General features: G+C 36.2%; 1 long non-coding RNA gene across 1 annotated transcript; it reads left to right on the forward strand.

Annotated features, from left to right (window-relative positions):
- The first annotated feature begins 2,205 nt into the window (after positions 1-2,205).
- On the forward strand, positions 2,206-2,553 carry LOC110675589. The gene is made up of 2 exons (XR_002499633.1): positions 2,206-2,239; positions 2,300-2,553. It is a non-coding gene; the product is annotated as an uncharacterized LOC110675589 (long non-coding RNA).
- Positions 2,554-6,006: the final 3,453 nt, after the last annotated feature.

Consider the following 6,006-nt stretch of genomic DNA (forward strand, 5'->3'; position numbering starts at 1 on the left):
CACTGGAAAACAATCTCTCCTCCCCCGGACGACACTTCGGATTTAATATGGCCATCTTGAGACGCGCGAAAAGATCATCTTCAGAAGTAAAAACAACAATTCAAAAGTGACGGTTCGTTGAGATCAGAGGCGCGTCCATGTTCAAAACCATGGGTAGGACAAACGTTGCTAAATATTTTGTGCACAGTAAAACTCTGAAAAATCTAAACCCTGTGGAATCATAGGCTGGAAATTGAAAGTTACTATACTTGAGGGACTCAAACGTAGAGGGACTTAAGTGACATTTTTGTTGGTTTTGAGTGAAGTTGAGTTGATATTTCAGACGATTTTTCTGCTCAACAGGAAAAATAACATAATTCCTAAAAGACTGAATTGTTTTTTGACTCCCACCCAATTTGTGTGGAAAGAAAAATTGCTGCAAAAACTTCAACGTAGATTTTCTAAAGCAATATTTTTGTCACTGATGCCTCCAACCTCCTCATTTCCATGCCAGTCGTATCACAAGATTAAGAAAGATTTTCGTCTTTCCAGGGCTAGTAGCAATTAAGTGCTTTAATAATAGGAAATTAGAGATCTCTTACCTGAAAAAAGAGACTTAAACAGGTACCAAAAAGAGGCCGAGAGTTTGTTTTTTTTTTATAGAAACAGAGGGAACATTTCTCTAAAATCTAAGCTTTTTTTCTCGAAGTTTAAAAAGATTTTCTAGATAATTTGCTAGGATAATCGAATTTCAGGATAGTATTCCGCAAAAACTTTGGAATTTCTTTCGTAGAATGAAATTCTGTAGAAGTATTTGGAAGATCTCTTCGAGCAGCAACTGGAGAATTCAATTGAAGGATCAGTGAAAAAATATCTGGAACAAATTCTAGGATAGTTTTGAATGAAAAGCAGTAATACCTGAGGAAATCACAGAATATAATAGCTTTGGAATTCTCAAGTTTTTTCTGGAGCAAATTCTTCTAGACATCATTTGAAAATCGCTGGAAAACTTTTTAGGGGAATTTGTAGAGAAATCTCTAGAAGAATTTCTGGATAAATCCCTGTAGAGGACTCTGAAGATGTTCTTAATAAAGTTACTATGCTAATTACTGAAGCTTTTCCTGGAGGAATTTGAGACGCAATTCTTGAAAAGCTTGGTGATCCTGTTATGGCCTCTGAAGGTTTCTTTGGAGTCCGTGCAATTTAGCATCAGGATTCATTGCAAACAGAATAAGAAAAAAAGATACTTTAAAGACCATTTATGTTTAAGACAGACACTTTAGAAACCTTCCATTAAAAATAGACTTTTTGAAGACTTGCATTAAAAAAGAAACCACGTCTCTAAAAAGAAACTTCTTATTGATATTGTCTTTGGGATTATTCATTTGATCAACTTTTGTTATTACTCATATTAAAAAAATATAAATATGTTTTTTAAATAAATTTTATTAAACAAATTGACAAAAATAGACCAAACTGCTTGCCTGTCACAAAACATCAGTTGGAATTTGTTCAAATCATTTTTCAGGAAACTACTTCCAGAAATTATTCGGCAATTCTGAATCAGCCAAGAACTTCTAGAGAATGAGCTGTGGGAGTTCTATAAGAATTACTCTGAAAATCGTCAAGAGATTTAGCAATGCTTTGATAGATTATTCTTCTTCATGGCATTACGTCCTCGCTGGGACAGAGCCTGCTACTCAGCTTAGTGTTCTTATGAGCACTTCCACAGTTATTAACTGAGAGCTTGCTTTGCCTAAGTTGCCATTTTTGCATTCGTATATCGTGCACGGAGAAAATCGAATATACTAGTTAGCATGAGTTTTATTATTTTTCAAACATTTATCTCGTTTAATCATTATCAAACTTAGAAAATAACGTCGAATGATTTCATTTTATACTTTGTCATGCATTTTTCTTTTATATATTTTACCTTGCATATGGAATGACCTATGCCACTCTTTGGACTTATGCGAAATTAATCGTGTTCTGTTCGGTAACCTAATGCATGCTGTTCGAGCAAGTCACGACGCGTTCAATTGAAAAAGTTCATAATTTTCTCGAGGATTTACTAAGATTCTTCAAGTGTCCATAGTCTGTTAGTGTTACATTGTTGAAAACACAATGCATTCTCTTCCTGCTTAACAGTAAGTGAAAACTCCCGGAGACAAAACCTAAAGTGCAAAACAGAGCTTCAGAGAACGTAATCTTCTGTTGCGCATTTCTCCCGAAACAGCCTAAAAACATTCATCAATTCAAGGTTAGTTTGTATACTATAATATTTAAACCATTTAGTAAATATGATGTAAAATCTTTTCAGTTGGTTCTGTGAAAGAAGTTCAACACGGTGATCATGAGGGAGCCGGAAAAATGCAGCTCGGTTATTCTGGAACATCTGCAAGAATCAACTCATTGTTCATTATGGATTTTGCGTGATTGAAGCGGTTTAATCAATGTCGGGCACCAAGAAATGATTTAATAAAGCTGCAGCGAAGAACAGCAATTTAGAGTAGATCCATATATCCGTAGTAGATCTTTATGAAATAAATGAATATGATGATAATTAATACGAAATCAGCTTCCGAATCTTTTTGTTTACATCGACTAGACTAAAATGGCCACTTATATGCAGTTTGTAGGATTACCAACCTTTATACATTGATTGCTTAACAACCTAAAATACATTGGCCAATATAAAACCCGTTTATACAAGCAAGGATTATTGCCCCGAAATGCATCACAATGAGTGAATAGATCGAATATGGATTTAGAATGGTAATTAAGCCAACTAGTATTCTATTTTCTTAGCGTGTGTGGCAGGTACCGTAATCCGGGGGCAAATTGATTGCTTTTTCACAACTTTTTGACATGTTCTCCTTTGGAATTAGAGAATTGTCAAATTTATTTCAGTAAAATCAGTACTTCATTGATCTCTATAAGTTTATGTAATAGTCTTTTAATGAAATGAAATTTAACATTTCATAAAATTAGTTTTAATATTAAAAATTGAAAATGACACATTGGGGCGAAATTGATCACTATATAATAAAGCATATTTAAGAGTGTGAAATTTCCATATCTACTAAGTTTGGGTCTCCTGAATCTGAAAATGATGTCAAAATTCTTACAACTCGTATACATCATCAATTGCAAAATTAAACTTTGTAAATCTGCACAATACGCCTAAAATTTAATGTGTGCAATTTCCCTTGAAATAAGCACGTTATTCAACAATAAACGGTTTTATCGGCAAAAAACAGTACAGATTTCAAAAATGAGTTTAGCAATTCACACTGAAGCTTACACAACATTTTGAACACTCAAAGTTTACATGTAGGCTAAGTACCAGCGGATTGTTTAGTACCGACATTTCCAACAGTATTGCTAACACCTTCAAAAACTGTGAATATTTCTTTGCAAAACTGACTGGAATAAAAATGAAATCGTTTAAAATCATCATTGGACATCTATAAACTAGAAAACATGGAATGCCCGTGATAGCAACGAACTATTAAGCATCCTTGAAAGGAAATGCAATTTGGTACCGACGTGATCAAATTCACCCCAGTGATCAATTTGCCCCAAGATTACAGTACGATGATACTCTATGCCCAGGGAAGTCAAGGAAATTTCCATAACGAAAAGATCCTTGACCAACCGGGAATCGAACCCAGATACCTTCAGCATTTGCTTAGTAGCCGCAGACTCTAACCACTCGGCTAAGGAAGGTTCTTAGATAGATTTTATCAAGATTATAATAAAAGTGTATAACACAATACCACTGGTATTAGCTTTATCCATTACTACGGAGATGAACCAGCCATAGGGCTGAAAATCTCCTCAATAATTAAAAAAATAATAATTTAACATCATCCAAAGATTCTTCAATAATCTTCTGACAATTCTCTATGAATGTTCCATAAAATTCTCAAGAGTTACTTCCAGGAATACTCACGGTATTTTGTCCCAGGTTGGCCGTAGATATTTTAAAGAAACCATCCATTTATTCATTCAGAAATGCATTTTTTAAAGTTAGTTTTATAGTTCAGTTTAGTTTTTTTAAATTTTCACTATAGATATTCCTAATAGTTTTTCTCACGAGCCATAACTTTTGGGGGTCTTGCACAAACCATGTCTAGCTTTTCTAGGCGTGAGAAAACCATGAAAAACCTTTTCGTGTCTACCATCCTCCATAAAAATAAGTACGACGTTGATCGAGTTTTCATGTATATTCTACATATGATAAATAGCATTCTACTGATCTTGTTATTTTTTTTTTTGTGGAATCGTGGGTAGGACAACCCTTTGACTGTCCTACCCAGGAGTTTTTGTGGGTAGTACATGTCCTACCTGTCCTACCCACTTCCCGCGCCACTGGTTGAGATGGAGACACGCGCGTTTCTTATGGCCGTATGGCGTTGAAAAATTCGTCGGTTCGATACTTAGACTCAGTGGCGCGAAAGTCAAATAGCCTGTAACTAAGTATTCGTACGGACGATGGACCATTCGGTGGACCGTAGATTTCTGAGTATCTTTCACTCCATTAAAGGCGACGGCAACGTGATGGTGATCGATGTCTGTCTCCTGACTGGCGTTAAAGACTCGATGACGACGGCACGCTAATAAGCTCTCCTCAAGTGTTCGCCTCCGTCGCTGGATGGATAAAGCCTCGGCTGGAACTAAACCCAACCGACGCACAGTGGTACCGCCCATAGGCCAAAAATAGAAAAAATGAGTTGTTTTGGTTTTTTCACTTCTTAAAATTTTTATGGATCAATCATGGTCTCGATAATGTAGCTCAACTTTATTTGGGATACAAGATATATTTGCATCTTTATGTTTTTTTTACAACTCCTATGTCAAATTGGTCAACCATTTAATTATATACTTTTTTTCTATCTTTATTAACGAGATTTTTAGCCCTGGACTAGTTTATCTCGGGACCAACAGCTTTACTTCCCTCCCGAAGGAAGTCGTCACTATAACTGATTGCGTTATCAGTGACTAATGTCGGGGATGGGATTCGATCCCAGGTCCTCGGCGTGAGAGGCGTGTGTTCTAACCACTACACCAGGTCCGTCCCCAAAATTAATTATATACTTGACTGGGGACAATTCTCGGAAGGTTGTAATTGTAATTGTACAAATCTTGGGCAAACTGTACAAAGTTATGGGCAGGATTCTTACTGAATTATTAACAGAATCATTTATATGAAAATCTTGGGGCCCAGATAGCCGTAGCGGTAAACGCGCAGCTTTTCAGCAAGACCAAGCCGAGGGTCGTGGGTTCGAATCCCACCGGTCGAGGATCTTTTTGGGTTGGAAATTTTCTCGACTTCCCAGGGCATAGAGTATCTTCGTACCTGCCACACGATATAAACATGCAAAAATGGTCTTTGGCATAGTAAGCTCTCAGTGAATAACTATGGAAGTGCCCATAAGAACTCTAAGCTGAGAAGCAGGCTCTGTCCCAGTGGGGACGTAACGCCAGAAAAGAAGAAGTTATATGAAAATCTTAGGCAGGTTTCCCACAAAATCCTTTGCAGAATCCCTGACAAGCTTTGGGTCATAATTTATGGAAGGGCATTCACATGATTGTAAGTAGGATTATATCAAAATTCTAAGCAATATTCATAGATAATCTTGGACAGCAATTTCGTAAATTCCAGAGTAGGATCATACAATAAATTTAAGGCAAGATTTTTACAGGATCCTATGTAAAATTCTTAAAGAATCTTGCACATGATTGATCCTAGAGAAGATTTTCGAAAAATCTTGGACAGCATTCTTACAGTATTAAAGACATTATTCGGTAAGAGCCCTTGAAGCACTATCGGAGATATAGTCCTATGTGGAATTCTAACTAAATTCTGAGTAAGTTTCTCAATAAACTTCTAAAAGAATGGACAACTTTCTCGTTAGAGTTCAGGGCCAGATTATTACAAAAATGCTGGACTAGATGACGCAATCCTGTACACAGTTCTCACAATATTCTTGGTGTAATGCTCGGCTGTAAGTAAGTTTTATC

The sequence above is a fragment of the Aedes aegypti genome, chromosome 2 (genome assembly GCF_002204515.2).
Source record: "Aedes aegypti strain LVP_AGWG chromosome 2, AaegL5.0 Primary Assembly, whole genome shotgun sequence".
NCBI lineage: Eukaryota > Metazoa > Arthropoda > Insecta > Diptera > Culicidae > Aedes > Aedes aegypti.